Here is a 21758-nt window from a genome sequence, read left to right as displayed (position 1 = left end):
AGAAACGTGAGCCCTGCTGTAAAAATACAACTTGATTTACCATAAACATATAATATAAATGTGTATACTGTGAGTGCTCACACACTCCAACAAATGTAGTGGATTTCATTTAGCATTACACTGAAAGGTCATACTGGGCATGCTCACACACTTAGGCTAAATACAGATGTGATAATAAGGGATGTATGGACAAATGTGTACAGTCATCTCTACTTCCAGAAACACATTCACAAAGTGGTCTGAAAATCCTGCTATGTGTTCACACAAACTGCCAAGGTCTGTGCATGTAGGTCAAAGAAGTTTGTCACAACTCAGCAGTCATCAGACCTGTCAGAGTACCACAACACACTTGCAATGAATCTGACTAGGCATGTTCAGCAGCTGGAAACACCAATGAAGTACCTTAACAAAAGGATTACTGGCCTCAAATAGTTGCCCCATACAGCAAGACTGAAATGTAACCCAATCTGTACTCTATTGCATACTGTCTACTCAGAGATCTCTGCCCAACAGACAGATCCATGTCATGGTTACACTCAGATCTGTTCTGAGTTACAGCTCAATGGCACTAAATGTCCAGAGCCAACTGATATTGCCAACACCCTGGTAGATAGGATCAGTGTTAACTTTACCCCCATCTCACCCATGAAAGAGCACATGTCTATAATGGAAGACTGCAAAGTTGCTGTCACCATGGCTGCACAGGTATAAAACACTCTCCAAAGCCAGTATCACAGCAGCCATGGGACTAGATAACTTCCAAGGCTGTGTAGTATCTACATCCCTGAAGTAAACATTAACATGGAAAGCCTGTGGCTACTGAAGTTTCCAGAGGACTGCAAACTAGGAACCATCATTGTAAACACTAAAGATGTGGACATCCTACAAAAGGGCCTCACTGAGGCAGATGGCTGTTGTCCCAGCCATGGGCTGTAGCTCAATGCCAAAAGGTGCATTATCATCACCTTTGTTAAAAACACTGTAGCCAAGAACTACAACATAGGTGGTAGTATACTTCACACTGTAAGTGTGACAAGACACACTGGGTCACGGGTGGACAGTGGATACAACTGTGATGAGCACATTCCCACAGTAGACAGGAACCCCTCTTATGTGGCACACCTCATCACAAAATGTGTCTCATGCAGAATAAAAGAGGCCATTGCTCCCCTCTACTCACCACTCACTAGAACTCTAAAAGAGGACAACGCCACTATTGTTATGTACCTCACAAGACAACTACAACAACTGGAAAGCCAGCAGCAATACCTCACAAAGAGCATTAGTGTCCTGAAATACATGCCATACACAGACCATCGCAAAATGCTCCATCTGTACTCCCTAGCGTTTCACCTACTCAGAGGTGTTCACTGCGTAACATACACAGCTATGCCAAACATATAGCTGTTGGATATGATCCACGTAAAACACTCACAATCACCCTGACCTTTGGACCCAAGACCACGAGTGAAATACAAAAGGAAGTAGTGTAGCCATTTACATTATGGATATCCACACCTCCAGGTTACTGGCACAGCATGAGGCCTTGGAGACCATGCAAGTGCAACTAACAATGGGAAAAGCTGCCCATCACATTGTAGCCTGCTACAGATCATGTACCTTGTCTCAGGAACCTCACTCAGTATTCTGGAGAACAATGGCAAATATAAAGGTCCTATTAAACACCATTATATGAGGAGATTACAACTACCCAAACATTGAGTGGGTGAATTACTTGTATACAACATCCTTTATCCAATGTGTCCTAGAGTTAAGAAACTCTAACACCCTGGAACAGCTGGTCAGCATGGCCACTAGAGGTGACAACATATTGGACATGATCATCACCAACATGGGGTACCAGTATTCCAAATCAGAGATATACCCCTTGCTGTTGATATCAAATCATTAAGTAATCACACTGGACATCCACATCCCGCCCCCACACCCAGTCAATGAAACCACTGTGAAGACATTTTCAAAAGCAAACTGCACACTTCCCAAGACCAAAGTGGAAAGTTCCAAAGCCCTCTTGCTATAGGATAATGGTATACAATCTGCCAAATCATTTACAAGTGCATCCTATGAGCATCTACAGGGATGCATGGATTGAGACATCACAAATAAAACCAAGATGCACTCCTCCAAAAATGAGAAAACAATCTGGTGGTCATTGCCCATAAATAAGCTAGACAACAGAAGGAGGAAACTAACACCTGATAGAGCCAACTTCACTACAGGAAAGGCATCACTGATCATTATTAGGATGAAACAATGATCACTCATAAAATAATCCAAGGACAGTTTCTAAAGACAAATTGCCAAGGAATGTAAGAATAACAACCACAAAGCCTTGTAGCTATACCAGACATGTAGGTTTCAACTTCCAAATATGCTGTCAGCTACTGAAAAAAGTAATGACATACACCAAACCAACTTTCATTGCCCACACCCAGGGGGACAAGTTCAGTGTAAACTCCCTCCCATCACCCCCAAAAGGGCCTGTGTCCATCACAGAAGGATGCAGAGACCCAGACATCATGGACATGCAGGTAAAGACAGCCATCACCAAAGCTAAGAACATAGCATCAATGTGACTGTAAGTTGACCCAGGCTGTGTCTTACACTAGGCCCATAAGGAACTACACCCTCACCTACATTCACTGTCCAGACTCAAGCGTACCACAGGCTATGTACCCGAAGAATGGCATACACTAACAGTCATCCAGATCCACAAAGGGTGTGCCAAAACAGAACTTGGAAACCATTGCCCAACATGTGTACTCAGCCTGGTCTACAGAGCTATTGAGCAAATCGTCCTGGAACCCATAAACTGAGACATTGGAGATCTCCAGACACTGGACTCTACACAACTTTGCCTTGTTAAAGGCAGAGCCTAGCTCCCAAACCTAGTTAACTTATTTAAAACAGTTACCATGAACATAGATGGAGGTGAAAGTAGTCCACACAGCCCACCTGGACCTCACTAAGGGCTTACCACACCATTCCTCCCTCTGTCATCATGGACAAGAGTACCAGCTTGAACATGAACAACTATGTCACAGGATGGGTGGCCAAGTGGCTCACAGATCAAACACACATGTTCATAGTTGCGGGTGCCATGTCCAACTCTAAGCCAGTCACAAATGGCATCACACAGGTCTTGGTCCTGGGACCCCACCTGTTCAGTCGATACTGTTCAGAGGTACAGGCAAGCATGGCAGGTGTAAGGCTGAACAGGTTTGCAGATGACTGGAAACTGTGGTCCATAATTGATTGTACAGCTGACACAGACATCCTCCAGAAGTGTCATACAGAGACAGATACCGGGTGTCAAAACAATGCCCTCAAGCTGAATGGCAAAGAATGCATAGTCATCCCCTTTGGGTAATACAAAGTGCACACATATTACCACGTAGGTGGTAATCCAGCATGTACGGAGAAAGTCATTATGGCCCTGGGGACACAGGTAGATAGTAAACTCACCTTTGATGACCACATGGCCAAAGTGTTTAGACATTCCTTCAGTGTAGGTCATCTGATGTCACCTAATGTAACACACTTCGTATAGTCTGATGATGTCATCATCCTACAAATATACCTGTGGGAAAAAAACTCCCAGTAATATGTATAGTGTGTCGTGTTAATGCATACTCTAATATCATGAAGTAGTTAGATAGGGGTTTGAATCCTGCACTGGCCAACTGTGTGGGTTTGTGTGTGGTCTCCTTGGAAAGGAGCAACCTTTTAGGAGAGTAGTGAAACACCTCATAAGTGGTAATCTTACCTTTGTCAAGTCTGATGATGTCAGCATCCTACAAATATAACTGTGGAAAAAAAAGAGCTCACAGTAATATGTATGGAGTGTCGTGTTAATGCGTACTTCTCTAGTATTAAAAAATAATTAGGTAGGGGTTTGAATCCTGCAATTGGACAACTGTTTGTGTGTGGTCTCCTTGGGAAAGAACAACATTTTAGGAGAGCAGTGAAACACTTCAAAAGTGGTAATCTAACCTTTGTCAAGTCTGATGATGTCACCATCCTACAAATATACCTGTGGAAAGGGAAGAAACAACCTTTTAGGAGATTATGAAACAAAGTGGTAATCTAACCTTTGTCAAGTCTGATGATGTCACCATCCTACAAATATACCTGTGGAAAAAAAGAACTCCCACTAATATGTATAGCGCATCGTGTTAATGCATACTCCTTTTGTATCATGAAGTAGTTAGGTAGGGTTTGAATCCTGCACTGGACAACTGTGGGTGGTCTCCTTGAGAAGGAACAACCTTTTAGGAGAGTAGTGAAACACCTCAAAAGTGGTAATCTAACCTTTGTCAAGTCTGATGATGTCACCATCCTACAAATATACCTATGGAAAAGAGAACTCCCAGTAATGTGCATAGCATGTAGTGTTAATGTGTACTCCTCTAGTATCATGAAGTAGTTAGGTAGGGGTTTGAATCCTGCACTTATTGAGTGTGTGTGACACTGTTAGTCAATGTGTTGTGGGTTTTGCTTTTACCACTGTATGACATATCAGTATGCATTGCACATGTGAGCTAGCTGTGTGTCAAATACATATCCGTACATGTTACCTCAATGACTGCATGTGTGGGAACCCTGCTTTCTCCAAGAACACAGTTGTCATCCTTGCCAGACTGTGCCGCTGCTTCCCAGACCTTAGGTCACATCTGTATGCTTGTGACAAGGCCAGCCACTGCAGTGGTCCCTGGCCTAGGTCATCTGTGTCACACAAAGTCATTACGGTTCCTATTGGAATGTGTGATTGAGGGTCTATGGCCGAGGTATATGTCAGACCTGTTCAAACACAGCAAAGTCTGTCAATGGTGGGAGGATGGCCTAATGGTTAAGGTGTTTGCCTTACAAACACAAGGTGCAGGGTTTGAGTCTCACCAAGGGGATAATTAGGCTGGCTTAAAATGGCTTTGCAAGCATTAGCTTAGCCTAGTAATAATCTATGAATGAAGGCATGATTGGACAACAAAAGCACTCTATGAATGATGACTATTCATAACAGGTGTAGAACAACCTATGTGGATATGCATGCAGACCCCTTATTGCTTATGTGATCCACCAAGGGATTCCAAAATACCTTTGGAAATGTGACTAACAAAGGAGAGATGACATAACACTTGGTTGCATGTACACATTAGTACCTGTTCATCATGTTGGTGGCTACTACCTATGTGGTACTGTGGGGATAATATGTTCTGTAAAGGTGGATGACTATGCTTAGTTTGGCTTATAGCTTTACAGTATGGGTTTGACAACAGGCACCTGTCTGTATGATACCCTTGTGGAGGATGTGTGTGTCATCTGGAGAATGCATTATAGGCCACAGTATGCATTACCAGACATGGAGGGACATATCCCTACTGTGATTGCTTGTACCTAAGAGAGCTATATGCCAAACAGGTGTGGTCTCAGTAATGGGTGTACCAGTGGTTACTGGCATTGTATAGTACCTGAAGGATCCAAATGTTGCTGTTTGTTCTACATCTGTGTGTCGGTTGTCAAGACACCATCTAACGATTGGTTATGGTCAGGCTGTTGAAATGATGTATACAACCAGAATGCAAAACAATGACAGATAGTAACAGTATCACCCACAGCACAGTGTCAAACCATGTCATGCACACATGTGTAGTCAGGTTCCGGAATGTGTGTAGTACAATGCATACTGGCCACCAATAGAAACTATGGAGTGTTACTGTGTAATACAGAGCATGTCACACTGGCCATGTGTCCACTATGCACATACATGCCGACAGTGCACCTCCACAATGTTCACAACTGTACACCTGCAAATCTGTGCTACACACATCCCACACATACTGTCCACTCTCTAACACATGCTGCCAATACTGCACACATCAGCCAAGTGGCACATGGCCGGACAATACACAATTGGAACCAACACTGGTGTAAACAACACTACAATGACAATCATAGTTTTAATGCATCATGCCCGCTCAGCTGCACCTTCAAGCACATCATTACACTCTACTGCTGACAACATGCTAACATTGCTATACTGCTATACAGACACCCTGTGCATCAGTACCATGGTAGCCTGTTCCTGCATCAATGTTATATATGACAGGAGGCAGCACAGGTTTCATCATATGCACAGGGTATGTTGTTGGTTTGCAAGAGGCCTACAGTGAGCCATCCAACTGACATGTATGTGTGTGTGTGTGTGTGTGTGTGTGTGTGTGTGTGTGTGTGTGTGTGTGTGTGTGTGTGTGTGTGTGTGTGTGTGTGAGGGGCAAGAATACTGTAATGGGCCAATGTTGTTGTAATGTGTGTGGGTATGTGTTAGCCCTAGGTGTCTGGAGTATGTGTGTGTGTCTGCATGCACACAGTTCCAGCATGTGGCTGCCATATACGGGTATTTGTGGAACAGCCACAGACTGTACCTGTGAGGCTTTACAGATCACCGTCTCTGGCCATGGATACAGTGCCTGTGCCTGGCAATGGGTGCTACTGACACTATCAGGTACTAAGCCAGACTGGGTACTATCTCCTGAGGTGGATGGATGTACACTGGACACAGGTCCCTGCTGGGAATGTCCAGAGCCACATGCACGTGGTCTTCTAGGACATTCTATGGAAAGCCCACCCCCAACATTGCTGGGCCTGGTATTGGCACTACGGGAGTGGCTGTGGCTTGAGGGACATCTGTGGCGACTGACAGCTGCTGATGTTGCTGGCATACATCCACGTCAATGTCTCAACTGTCCCGCACTGTCCTGACACATGGACATGACATTGCGGAGGATATCTAATGTCTCTCTCCAACGTCTATCAGTGACCTTGGTGTAATGATGGATGGCACCTGCTAGGTCACGGATACTGTCAATGATCGTGGTGTTATGTGTCCTCTGTCCCCTTAGTCCCCATTTGGTGTACTGTTCCATATGTGTCTGTGCCTCCATGACAGCCTGGAACATGCGTGACATTGTCAGACCTGTGGCACGTTTGCCAGTGGCATGATGAGCAGCAGTGCTCCTCCAAGAACCCCTGGACATCTGCCTATATGGTACCCTTCCAGACATCTGGGTATGGCTGTTGTGTTGCGATGCATGTGCCATGGATACCACACTGTCCTGGCCAATGCCAGCTGCATGCTGTCCCTCAGCTATGGGCATTGGTGATAGATGTATTGGCAGTATGACTGTATGCACAGATGGGGTGGACAGCTGTGTACTGTCGATTGGTGGCCCAATGACAGACCCTGGCAAACACGCCTGTGCCTCAACACACATCTTCATTATCACTATGTGGCTCAGTGACATTAGTTTCCCTGCTACAGTGTACAAGCCCTAACACAGCACCTGTAGGAGGGAGACAGGAAACACACTTTACGACCTGTACATGATGTCGGCACACATGCACACATGCACACATGCACACATGAACACATGAACACATGCACAAATGAGCACATGCACACATGCACATATGAACACATGAACACATGAACACATGCACACATGCACACATGAACACATGCACACATGAACACATGAACACATGCACACATGAACACATGAACACGTGCACCCATGCACACATGCACACAAATACACTCCTCACTACAGCAGATACCCACACACACCACCAGCAATTCAAAGCATACTTAATAGTGGTTGAAGGTGGGTTACAGTGTCACAAGGCAAATAGTCATATCACATGTGTCAGCATGCAGAAAATTTGTAGCTCAAGACCATGCAGTGCGAATGTAGACAGCCCTTGTTAATAACAGTATACATGGCTTTGATGCATGTGTGTTGTTGTTCAGTGATTGGCCTCACCCTGGAACGCAATGTGTACATGGACACAACATTGCTGTGCAAGTATTAAAAGGTCTGCAATGTCCTGTGCACCATCACTCACAGGTATACATACCATGGCTGGATGTGTGTCTGTGTGTCACATAGATATCCATTTCTGATTACATTGTCTGTGTCTGTAGCAGATAATTGTGGACACAGGTTTAGCACATGCATGCTATGTATACACACAGGATGAGTGGTGCATGTATACGTGATGGAATACCATTGCTCAACATGGCCATTGTACAGTGGTTATGGTGAGTGTAGGACATATTGCGGACATGCCACTGCCAGCCATGACATGGCATGCTACAACATGACTGCAACTTTAAACATCACACATACCCAATGTGTGTCATGTGACCTGTACACTCAATAGCATTACAAGACATATATGTGTCACTTTGTACAAATGGTGATAGCTATGCATATTGTGTATAGGTGCATATGTTTGCACACACACAACATTGAGGTGCATAGCAATGACTGCTATGTGTAGTACTGTGGTCACTGTAACTGGACGGGGTATAGTACCATGATCCATCATCATCATGCATCATGTAGTCACTCAAGGCTACTAATGTGTGCCAGACTGCCATCTAGCATGCTGTACCTGAACTGCAGTACCATGGCTACATTCACAATTATACAGCCACTTGTTACTTGTAAGATGCCCAATAGGGAGCATTGCCTAATATGAATGTGTTATGTGTTGAAGAGTGTCACACAGCCCCATGATAGACCTCTACCCCTCAGGTATATTATGTGTGCTGTGTGGATGACATGTGGGATACTGAAGTGTGACCATACAGCGGGTGTTTGGATATGCCATATGTAGCATGTTAAGGTGTACTGCATATGACAAAGTTGTGTATGTTGTGTACATATGTATCAACTATGCCTATCCAATGTCCAGTACGGTGTTGCCACAATTGTGTGTGATGCTCTGTGTATTGCATGTGATTGAGGCAGCTACTGACATTACTGAGATGTGCATAGTCTCACAGCAAACATGCACAGCATGCATTATGCGTAGGTGTGTTACGTGTACATGGCCTACACCTCACCTATGACATGCACATTTCATTAGCAGTATTAAATTTATAACACACTCACCAGCATTGACCGGCTGGCTTGCTGTCACACCAGAGGGACCTACAAGAATATGAGACAGTTTGTCAGTGGCTATAACTGTGGCATTGCTACTGTGAGTTTGCTAAACTACAGTAGTACAACAGTCGACAGTCACAGGTGTACAGATTATATTCCAAATATCAGTATTGCACAACACTAGGCAGCACAACTGCTAAACACACAGTACACATCTCACATATGCATAATCTACCAATACAGGTAACAGTAGTCTACAGGTAGGGCATGTTACCTGCATGCTCCATGTCAACATGCTGGGTGGCTCCGGCCTCTATGATGACACATGTATGTTGCTGTTCCTGTTGATGGCCAGGAGCGACCACGCTTATGAGCAGCTCCTCCAATCTGGTGAGGGGGGATGAATGGCTACCCCACCACCTGTGGCAAGCTGTTGTCTACTGATATCAGATGCACGCCGCCGGACATGTCTAATTAAATCACTGCAGTGATGGCGTACCTGCTCATATTCCTGGTTATGCATGCCTATGTCATTTACCTGACGAACAAGATCTTGCCACAGTGCAGTCCACTCATGCTGGTCCTGGCTGGTTCTAGAGAACAGCAAGGTGTAGTGCTGCACCAGGCTGCTGTGTATTTCCTGTTCCTCTGCAGCTGTATAACACGGGTTGTGTTGGTGAACCATGCCCCTGGAAGACAATTAAACAATATGTGTGAGCAAGTCATGTGGCACACTTAACATTCTAAAGTACAGATATCAATTAACTGCCATATATACCATCCGATTGGCTGACAGAGGATACACACATTCAATACCACATATTAGGGCTCAGGCCACAACTGGCTGACAGTGCCTGGCACGCTCTATATATCAAACCATGTTCTGCACAGCAGCAAAGAGAAGCCGGTATGTAAGAATATACACCAGTACATGGCACACTGTATGTGACACAATGCACCACCTAGCCACAGGAGGTATATATCAAGCTAATGCATAAAGAAAGATGTCATCCATTGCAATGAATGTAAAGTACAGTTACAGTATTACCAGTATATCACCCTAGTCGTTGATGCCAAACCCCTGCCTAGCATATTGCACAGTTGTTAATATAGGTGGCATACTGCTGTACTAGACTATACATGTTGCTAGATACACACTTATACCCTGTAACACAAATATGATTGAGGGCATGTTACAGGCATAATTACACACACATCAGACATACATACAACACACAAATGTATGCCAACCCAGATGAGCTTTACCTGTGTACCATACAGTACTGTGTGTCACTACTTACAAAACCTTACACCTGAGGTATGTAATCTGTGGGGACTACAGGGAACACACAAAACAGTGTTTCCAAGCAATGTGAACATACACCATACTGTACTGTTTAGGCCTACAGCTTCAGGTAGTACTACACTTCATATGGGAGTTGTATTCACCAGCAGTACCACTCACTAAGCATACATGTATTGCTTTAGCCTACAATGGGACACCACAGGTGACAACAAGGGAGTAAGTCACACCGTATACCATACTACTTTTTCTGCCTAGCAATAGCATACACATCTTTTGCTGGGATCACAGCTAGGACACAAACTACCATGACAGAAATAATTTCACACTAAGCTATCACACCTTTACAGACCTGGCACACATTCACCAACACATTCACCATCACACTCAGTCAACCTCACATAGCAATTATTGCACTAAGTACATGTGTGTGTGCATCGTGTCATAGGTAGGTAATATGCTATTGGCCCTAGGGCCTACAGCAGCCTAGCCATATGCTACCCTGGCCTTTGACACAGATGTAATTTAATTTTACTTGCCTCTGTCAACCAGAGCCACAGAGGTGATTCCCGGGGTGTATTTCATATCTCCCAACCAATCATCAGGAGTATTTATGACAGCTTTTAGTGAGCTGACAAGGTTTAGGGCCCTAGAGCGTGTATCTCGGAGGGATTATAATATGTTTACGTGGAGGATGTCCAACAACTATGGGTGTGACATAGCTCTGTATGTTAGGCAGAGGTCACCTCTGGGCAGGCGGTATGCAACACAGTCTAGCTGTGGTTTTGTGAGTTGGTCTGCATAGGGCATCTGTTTGAGGCCGATATTACTCTTTGTGAGGTATGTCTGAGGCCTTTCCGGTTGCTGTAGTTGTCATGTGAGGTACATACCACATGGGGCATTGTACTCTATAATGGGTTTTAAGTGTGATGAGTAGAGAGGAACACTGACCTATATTTCCCTAAATGACACACCTTTTGTGATGATATGTACCACGTAGACAGAGTACATGACTAGTGTGGCACTGTGATTATCAAAGGGGAGGCTACTGTCCACCTGTGTCCAATGTTCCCTTATCACACCTTTGGTGTTAGGTCGACTACCACCTATGTGGTAGTTAATGGGTACAGTGTTTTGGTAAGACGGGATGGCACTGCAGTGCCAACACTGAGCTTCAGTCCATGCCTTGGTCACCAGGCACCTGTTACAGTAAGTATGACCCCGTGTCTCTCTCTTTCTCTCTCTTATATATATATATATATATATATATATATATATATATATATATATATATATATATATATATATATATATATATATATACATACACACATATATGAACATCCATTGCTGTACATACAGATGTACATATAGGCACATATACAGTCCACATTTCATGGTAAGAATTTAAATTAATCATGCCTACCAGACATGCATAACACTGCCATACTTATTAAAACATGTAATAATATTGCACAGTGTTGTGCAGAATGCATTGAAGGTGTCCTCAGCCCATGTAGCTTTAGCAGGCCTCACTGGCTGCAACACTGACAAATCATACCGACAGTGTTTAACCACCACATGTCAGATACCAGCATTGCATGCTGTTTTCTTTGCCACCACTACAACCTACATAGAAATATGCCCATAACAACCTTCAACAATATATATATATATATATATATATATATATATATATATATATATATATAGACACACACACACACACACACACACACACACACACACACACACACACACACACACCCTTCACAAACAGTTGCAGTATGTCCCTTGCCCTATGCACATGTACAGATACATATAGATATGTACTGCTGCCACATATGGATGATTCACAGTATGTAGAGTACTCTTCAAAAACATCTACTACATGTCAGCAAATACATATGTGTTACATACCGTTCCTTTGTATTGCTCTGTTCTATCTGTTTTTAAAGGAAATAATTTTTGTGGGGGTTTTCTCTGTCTGTTGATGTTGCTCTTTCTTTTTCTGTGTCTGTCTGTTTCTGTCTCTTTGTCTTTGTGTCTCTGTCTCTCTCTCTCTCTCTCTCTCTCTCTCTCTCTCTCTCTCTCTCTGTTGCTGCAATGATATTATTGCATGTGTGGACAGCAAGTACAGCCTGCTTTTCTAGGTATCTGCACATGTGCATGTGATGGCCTCTGCACCAATTGGTGCCCACCATTTAGTAATTGCATGCAGCCTGCTGTGTGGTAATTGCAGTACTCACTGTCATAGCAGCCCACTGCTATAAAATGCTAAGTTAGGTAGGCGCAGCCCTTTCAGCTTTCCAAGGTGGGGCCCATGCTTGTTTGCTGTGGACACCGTTGTGTCAGTCAGAAGGTTGGTATACTTCTTGTATCTGAAGCTAGGGTTGTAGACAGTGATTTGCATGTTGAACTCAAACCTGACTGTTGCTGCTTCTAGTACACACTTGTCAGTGTAGAATATAACTCACCCCTCCAAATGCTAACACAAGATACATGGGAGTATGTACTTTCTTTTCTAATTAGACAATTAACTGCCATACAAAAGTAGTTATTGCAATGTATTCTTCTGGCACATGAACTGTTTGTGAACTACTATACTGTAAATATTAATTTACTCACTTCTGAACAGTTTGTGTTTTTTTGTGTGTTGACATTAGCACAGACTGCTCAAGACAACTGGACAAATTTATGTACTGAGTATGCCTACCTACATTTTTGGTAGAGCCTGAATACACAGGAATATTGTTCTTTTGGGTAGGGCTGCAGAAGTACAGAGAGCATTATTTATTATTGTGTGATGTTTATCTTGCTGAACATACAGGGTTACTGTGTACCTGTTAGTCTATCAAGGCAAGTAGTCTGTCTCTGTAGCTCCCACCTGTGGATGTATCCAGATGGTAGCCAGAGGTTAGTCTATTATTCTTTGTCTGTGCACGACACCGGTCTTTTCAGCACTGGAACATTGGCATTGTCACAGTTGGTTGCTTCCAGTACATGGCTACATCCTTTGATATTTCTGTGTTGTACTCCTACATAAGGTTATGCTTGTGGGACTCCTTCCAAAGCTATTTGCAGAGTGTGTAACAGCAGAAAAGCTGATATGCCTGCGCGTTTCTGCCTCTGCTAGGCCTCTGATACACTCAGGAATATATTTGAGCAGCCTCAGGGAAAGATACATATAAGTGAGGTACACCTGTAATATCTTACAGACATTAAGTTGAGACTGTGAGAGAATCAGAGCATATGTATGCAGTGTGTACTCTTACTTATTGACATTATTCATTAAGTGTAATTCCCCACTTTTCTGCCTAACGTCAGTACTTTTCAGAGGGATTCAGAGGGACACAGCTAACATTTGTTTATGAATCAGGGACATCCCTAACAAGCAGTCACAGTTAGGAAGTAGGGCCTCTGCCCTATTCAAATATGCCAGTGTTTATCCTGCTCTGATACTGTGTGGGGTTTGTAAAGTGCTACTGTAACATTATTTCCTGCTAGAATGGCAGGTTCTCTTTTCACAGTCATGTCATGCAATTCCACAACAACTGCTGGTAAAGATCCACAGAACAAGATTTGTGTTATGGCATTCCTGTTTTCCCATTACATTCACTCATTGTAATGCATGATATATTTATTACAGCACCAACTTGCTGTATGTCTACTGTGACTTAGTGGCCCTTCATGCAGTGTAGTGTGTCCAAGGTCCGGGGTTCGAGACTGACATATGTGTTTTATTTTGCTGCTCAGCAAAAAAAGGGCCCTGCCATGCAGAGTGACTAAGGCACTTTTAAGCAGTTGTAAGCGGGTTTGCACGGGTTTGTGTGAAGCTTAGCAATACTTAGCTAAGCGCACACAAGCGTACACTCACGCAAACCTGCTAACTACTGCTTAAAAGTGCTTACTTCCGCTAACCCCTGCGCTAATTTCTTTGAAAGAAAAGAAAATGGGGAGATAGGAAAGTGGTTAAAAAGGGGGCACAAAGAGGGAAAGACAGTAGGGAAACCAGCTCGGGATGTACAGGACAGGTATAGGGAAGGTCCATAGCTGCCCATTTCTTTACCAGCAACAGCTGTGCATATGTTAGAAATTTGGAGTGAAATTTGAAACCTTCCACCCTTGAGAGAGGGGTGAGGAAAACAAAGTATGTTGTACTGCCAATTATAATTATCAGTGTACATGTCCAGCAGACATGTGTGCAAAATGGGCAGCTTTGTATGGGGCGTGATTCTTTTGCGGGAGCAGATTGCCCATTATTTTGTTTTTTTTTTCAGGTGAGAGTAGAATGTGAGGTAGGGGAAGTAGGTATGTTGTAGGAGGTAGGTTGAGGAGGTAAACAGACAAGACAAACAAGACCCATACAGGGGCGGAATATGACACATGGGTTGGGAGAACACAATTGATGGGGAAGGATATTTGGAAATCACAAGCCCATGAGCCCACAGATGGTAACAGTGGAACTGAGATCCCCACCCATGGGCAGTCACCACTGCACCTTCACAGCCCAGAGGGTGGTTGTGCTGGGGGCTGTGTAGGAGGGGCAGGCTCACCCATGAGTCGCGCCACTCTTGCCTCGAGCTGGCATAGGAGATCAGCGACTGAACGCTGGATCTCCCTATGCACCACAGCCCGGACCCTTCAGAGGATGACAGGTGGCCCTTCTCCACCCACATTTGCATGGGGGGATGAGCCCCCTCCCCTGCAGCACTTCCACCCAAAGGTGGCACAGGACCAATGGAGGTGGGTGGCCCGGGCTGGGCAGCAGACCTGCCAGATGAGGAGGGACAGGTGGGTCCGCTGGGACCGGCCTTCCCATACGTTCTGTGTTTAGGTGTATTTAATGACAACATAGACAACAGCATTCCAAATTAGTTGTAACAGCATGCAGTAATATTCCCATTAACCCAACACACCAGGGTTCCAACAGTTGAACAGCAAGCATAACACATGCATATATTGAATGACAGTGGACATTCCAACAGCATGCAGGAATGATTCGTGGCAACAGGCCACAAAGATTGTGGTGTTTGTACAGGGCACATGCATCAAAGTAAATGCCGATATTTATAGAACAATAGTACATATGTCCCAACAAATGTTTTGAGATTAGACATACCCATTGAGGTGTGGAATTGCATTGTTTATGCACATACAGTAGGGTGTAAAAAGATACCTCCATTAACATCTTATATGTACTTATAGTTTACACTACATTCCTATTGACTGCAGGTGTATATCCCCTACATGTATTATTACACTAGGCAATGTGCATTAGGTTGTGTAATGGGACTGGCTAGTTCATTATATACCTGACCTATATCTGACATACTAACTGTCCAGGATGCAGATGTTACTGCTATGTATTTATATATTTTATTTATATTTATATATCTACATATCTGGATGTGTTCACATGACATTTTCAGTTATATTTCTACAGCCCCCTACATTTCTAGCAGCACACTCACATTTCTGGGGAACACATTAACAAGCTACTCGTGTGCCAGATTTACCTATGCATGCCAGCCATTAACCAACTGTTGAGGACTGTATACATGCTTCACAGCTACTGGCACTCCCTTCATCAACTTTATATGGGACTTCCAACTGTGGGTTGACAGCACTTAATACAACAGTACTATTTATATAATGCAAGAGTACAACAACATTTCAAAGTAAGTGACACGGACACACTCCAGGTATTATACCTTTATTAATTATATTACACACTTTTCCAGAGGCTCTCTCATTTATTTGATATTACAGTGCCTGCAGAAGACTTATTCAAGACGTATTATACCTTTATTAATAGGTTACAACACTTTTTTTCAGGCTCACTCACTTATTTTATATAACAGTACATGCAGAGATATTATTCAGGACTTATTTTACCTTTATTAATGGGTTGCAACACTCTTTTTCTGGCTCTCTCACTTATTTTATAGAACAGTACATGCAGAGAAATTATTCAGGGCATTTTATGTCTTTATTATTGGGCTACAACACTTTTTTTCAGGCTCTCTCACTTATTTTATATAACAATACATGCAGAATAATTACTAACCTGCCTGGTGGTGCAGCCTTAGCAGCCTATCTGCATAGGCTTGCTGATTCGCAGCACAGACACCTGCAGCTGTGAAGTAAATGAAAGGATATTGAGACATACCTTTCCATTATATAGACTACAATAGCATTTCTTACAAACTTCATTCAATGGCTACCTACTCAGTAGTGGGGCATCTTGCATGTCATGGGCCTTCTGTATCCATTGGTTCAGTAGGTCCTGCTTCCATCTCTTCAGGTCTGTATTGTGGTGACAGATATGCTCACCAGTCTGAGGGACGCCTGTGGCACTGGTGAGATCATGAGCTAACCGGTTCCAAGCCTCTGCTTTGTACTCCATCCCTACAGGAGTCTTGACTCATGATGGTGGACAAGGAGCCAAACCATGTATTTTGACTCCTTGATGCCCCACAGTTACGCTCGAAAGCGAGTACCCTCTCCAGCACGGCCATTCTGATTGCAGATGGGAGCTACAATCAGTTATGGTGAGTATTCTCCTATGGAGCTTAAATATGCCTCATTTCTCACACTTATTTGTGATTGGCCATTTTTGAAAATTCTCAGCTAATAGCAAACCTGCTTAGCAATGGTTAAACTTACATTTATAAGTATATGTATGTTAACAGTGCATGCTTATCCTAAGCTGTCATGGCTTAGTAGTTCAGTACTTTGATTATGGTGCACAGTGTCCCCGGTTCGAGCTTTTTCATTGCTTTTTATTTTACTACTGTCCAGACAGGCTAGGGGGTGTGGCTGTGTTTAGGTGACTTTGCTCAACATTGCTCTACGTTGCTCTATGTTGCTCCACATTGCCCGACGTTGCACGACGGTGCGCTGGTTAGCGAGGTGTGCAGCTCCACGTAAACCTATTGCACTAGGTAAAGCGCTGCTTAGTTATAGGCAACTATATTGTGCTAGGTAAAGCACTGCTTAGCTATGGGCAACTATATTGCACTGGGTACAACGCTGCTTAGCTATGGGCAAATATATTGCGCTGGGTACAATGCTGCTTAGCTATGGGCAATTATATGTCAATATCCTTAATGCTGCTCACCTTCTTATATTTATATATATACATTTTGTTCACTAATACATAGGCCATTTCAATGCTTTTTACTAAAATTTCATTCATATATGTCAGGAATTATTGTATATACTAATTTAAAACATAAAATAGAAAGGGGAGTGGTGGGAATAGAGCTGGGAATGCCTCCTCTTTGTGCGAAGGCTCTACCATGCTATTGCTATTTGGCTTAATTTACATAAACATTTCTTATTATGCTCTTCGATGTCAAAATTGCTAACTGTAGCTAAACAATGGGCACACACACGCAAACACGCGCAAACACGCGCAAATACAGGCAGCTATATCGGGAATATTAAAAAAAAATAAATAAAAAGTTTACATTTTACAATTACAAAAGGGTTTAGTATGTGGGGATGTGTAGTGTTTGCTATGTGTACATTTTGGCGGACTCGCTCATTGCACTTGTCATTTTCATATTTATATGGTTGCAGCAGCGTGGATATTTGGACTGCTCGGCAGTCCGACACGCCCCCTGAAGTATTACATGCTCCGTGTTAGCCTTCCAGTTGAGTCAGCATGCCCTCATGAATATGCATGGTGCGCTGACATCATAGACTTAGACGGCAGTCTCCGAGTAAGACTTGTTTAGTCTTACACGGAGGATTACTGACCCCCCCCAAATCTGCACATTTTAGCTTTTGTTTCTCAAATCTAAAATTTTACCAGGCTTTTGATCCCTTGTGTAAAATAAGTGCCTTTCCATTGTAATGTTTATCTGGGGGTTACACATTTCTCTAAATTTACATTTTTAAGCACTCAGGGTCCTCCCTTGACTGAAGAAGTTCATTGGTATTAACCAAAAGAAAGCGTTAAACTTTACACATTAGTGTCAGTGGTCTTCTGCTGGTCCTACTTCATGTTTTTCAAGTTACCAATTTGATGGCTTACCTCTCTCTTGCAAAGAAAGCAGGTGCATACATAAATGAACACTCCCTTTCAATGGCGTCTAACCCAGCTAAATTAAGAAAAATAAATACCTTTGTATGGTCATTTTTATCAGAAAATGCAGCCTGTATGAAAATGTCATACTCTTGGTCAAACACTCTCCAGTTCTCTGCAATATTACTCTCAAACAAAAGTGCACTGGGTTTTCGAAATCCATCTGCCATTATGTATGAACAAGCTTGCTATATGTGCTTGTAATAACATTCAAATGCACAAGAAACTTTTTGAAATGCTGTACTTTGTGAAATATGCTCTGAAATGGCTTTGTCTTGTGAAATAACTTTACTGTAATACTGCATAAATGTGAGAACACTTTATACACCTCTGATAACTCGAATATCTTTAATTAATGCAGAAAATATGTGCTTAGTGAAATATGCAGTCATTCCTTTTTATTTTATTCGTTTTATGCAATTTGGATCTTATTTCAAACATTTCTATAGTAATTCAAATATTTTTTATCAATATCAGACATACCAGTCTATTTAAATATCGTTTAGAGCATTCTGTATGCTTCGTTTCATATTTGCGAATACATGTCCATAAGTCTAACTCCTCATGCACTACCCACTCAAAAGGCCTGAATCTAACATGTGGCATCAACAAAACCTGCTGGAGAGATAGGTTGGTTTCCCAGAGGCTGCCTTGTCTCTGGTAAAGACTTGCCATACACGTCAAACAGAGCACCTCACTGACCCTCTTCAAGTGCAACCTTAATGAGTGGATGGGAAACAGAACTTTGTCCCAGGGTTTCCACCTGTGTCCCTCATTGACAAGGGCAACAGGTGCTGACTGAGGTTTCTTTTTGGGGATAAACTCTTGGCTAGGCTTGTAAGGGCCCAGTGGCCATTAGCCTAGTAACGTCTTATGATCCTATGATACATTCCTCCAGTACCAATCAGGTGTCTCTCAGACTCAAACTGGAGAAACTGGAACTCTTTCTGGCAACAAGTAATTTTAGCCATGCTTTTCTAACACCATGTTCTTTTAGACATGCCTCATCTGGCATCATGCCATTTTAGAGATCCTGCTTCTGACACCATGTCACTCGCCCTTCTCTAACATAGATCATGAACATGTGGGTAATTTGTTTAGATGCTTTATTACAAAGAAACATATCAGGATGGATAGCAGCATCATAAAATATAAACAAACTGATTAACAGACAGACCTTACAGACATGCATGCTTACATCTTAACAGCTTACTACAAAATGGCAGTCAACGACAGTCAGGCTCGCATGTGCTCAGTATTTATACACTTGTGTAAGCCCTTAGATAACTTCTTAAAGATACATGCACACACATTGATCTACAATTGCTATTAACATTTTTTTTTATAAGTCCAAAAATGGCTTTCTAGGAAGAGTTATGATGTTGTGAATGAGATGACTTTAAGAGAAATGACTAATTTAGAAACTCTTTCTATAACAGTTTTGGTCACTGCCATAGTGAGAACAGTTTGCTTCAACTGCTAGGACTGCTAACTCAGCATAGTTGAATGTATATCAAGTTCACTACAAATACACATTCAGTACCCTAATCTCTTTGGCACAGAATGCTGAGCTGAAGAATTGTATGCTGTCATGCTCACAGATGTAGATGAAAAACCTGAAGCTTGCATGTGCTCACTGGCATTCATACAGTATATAATTATTTATTTTATATATTTTGTTAATTTTACATTTGTTTACCGGGAAAGTCCATCTGGGCCAAAGGCCCATTTTTAGAGGAGGCCCAGGAAGAAAAGCTCTATACAGTGAATTACAGATGACATAGATCTCACAAAACAAAATTAGAATGAATAAAATATTTTGACAGGAAATGAAAAAATTATATTATATAATTTGTTTGTGCATAGCAATTCTCATTGCGGAATTGTGATCTTCCATCTCCCTTACATTTACCTACAGCTACTACTTGTGGCTTAGAATAATGACTCCTGAACTGGGGCCTTTAATCAAATACGTACTGACCAGACCAATTCAGCCATTTTCAAGTTAGAAACAGATTGTCCAGATTTACATTTCATTCCCTTAATTTCTTTTCCATCACAGAAGAAAATCAATGGCAGCCTTGCTTTAGCATTGTAGCCTTGGGCTAGATTTACTTTATCTCACATTGCATTTCTAAATCATTACTCATCCAATACCCACTTGGTTTTAATAGACTTACCCCTCAGGAAAGTCTGCAGTATGTGCTATTGTGATGCCTAATGAGTAAAAAAGTGATCAATACATAATAAAGAGTGTTATGGACCTTTAGCACTGCTCCCTACCTTAGACTAATATTTAGAACAAAAGTCATTTACAGAGTGATGTGATATTTTATCTTGCTGCAAGATGACTTTATGACAACATTTACTAGACAGACTGTTTCTGCCTCTAACTTTGTTGTGCAAAATGTGTAGGTCTCCTCCTAAGACTGTTTATTTTCATTTTTTTCAAGGAAAGGGATTTTGTTATCACTACCACCTTACAAAATGCTTTAATAATACTGGCTCTTTATTATCTTTTCAGCTGGAATGAAAATTGCCAGAATGCCACAACACTGAAAGCAAGGATTAAAAACTAAAAGTTTCTCTCTCTCCCTATCTGCTGCTATCTGCTTCTTCTCTTTCTTTCTCTCTCTCCCCCCTCCCAATCTCTGTCCTGCGATCTCTCTTTCTCTTTTGCTTGTGGTAACATTTACATGGATTGTGCACAATACTGTATAAAAAAATCTTGTTATTTACGTTTTCTTTAATAATTTGAAGTTTATAACTTGCACTTATCTTTTACATAGGTGAGTAAGCCTTCATTCACTAGATGACTTTATGTAATATTATTGTTGACAAGCTTGAAATCTGTCTGTAAAAGTTGCATCAGTGTTTTGGAAAGCAGAACAATAAAAACTGATCAATGTTATACAAAATATATGATTTTGATTCTTACTTGACTCCATGAAATGTGTTTAGACATATTACATATATATTACATAATACATATCCAGCTGGCTCTTTAAAATATTGTTCTAATCACGTAAACAGTATTTCTGAAATGTAACAGCTCATTAAAGAGTAAGTACTCTGCTAGGCAATGATTTAATAAAACATTAGGTAAATATGTTTTATGCCTCTTAGAGATGGTTATCTAACTCAAGCTGCCTGTTTTAATTCTTTAAGAGGAAAGTAAGAAATGGTGGTGAATGACTTCTGTATGGAAGAAAGAGTATACCTAAAATAATACACAGGACTCATATGGTTTTGTGAGACTGACCTTTCAAAAACTGGTTTGTCATGGCTGATTGTACAAATTATCGATACTCCAAAATTACTAGATCCCTGTCCCCAAGACTTAGTGATTTTGAAGATGATTATAGTTAAGGGAGGTTCAAGGGGTGTC

General features: G+C 42.1%; 1 long non-coding RNA gene across 1 annotated transcript in view; it reads left to right on the top strand.

Annotated features, from left to right (window-relative positions):
- The window catches only part of LOC122796009, a 347771-nt gene extending 326747 nt beyond the window's left edge, over nt 1-21024 (top strand). The window contains exon 3 of the long non-coding RNA XR_006363883.1: nt 20895-21024. This is a non-coding gene — a long non-coding RNA (uncharacterized LOC122796009). The remainder of the gene's footprint in view (nt 1-20894) is intronic.
- The last annotated feature ends 734 nt before the right edge of the window (nt 21025-21758 follow it).

The sequence above is a fragment of the Protopterus annectens genome, chromosome 2.part2 (genome assembly GCF_019279795.1).
Source record: "Protopterus annectens isolate FY-2018-M chromosome 2.part2, PAN1.0, whole genome shotgun sequence".
Classification (NCBI taxonomy): Eukaryota; Metazoa; Chordata; order Ceratodontiformes; family Protopteridae; genus Protopterus; species Protopterus annectens.
The sequence above is the reverse complement of the archived record's forward strand: the minus strand, read 5'-3'. Positions and strand labels throughout refer to the sequence as shown.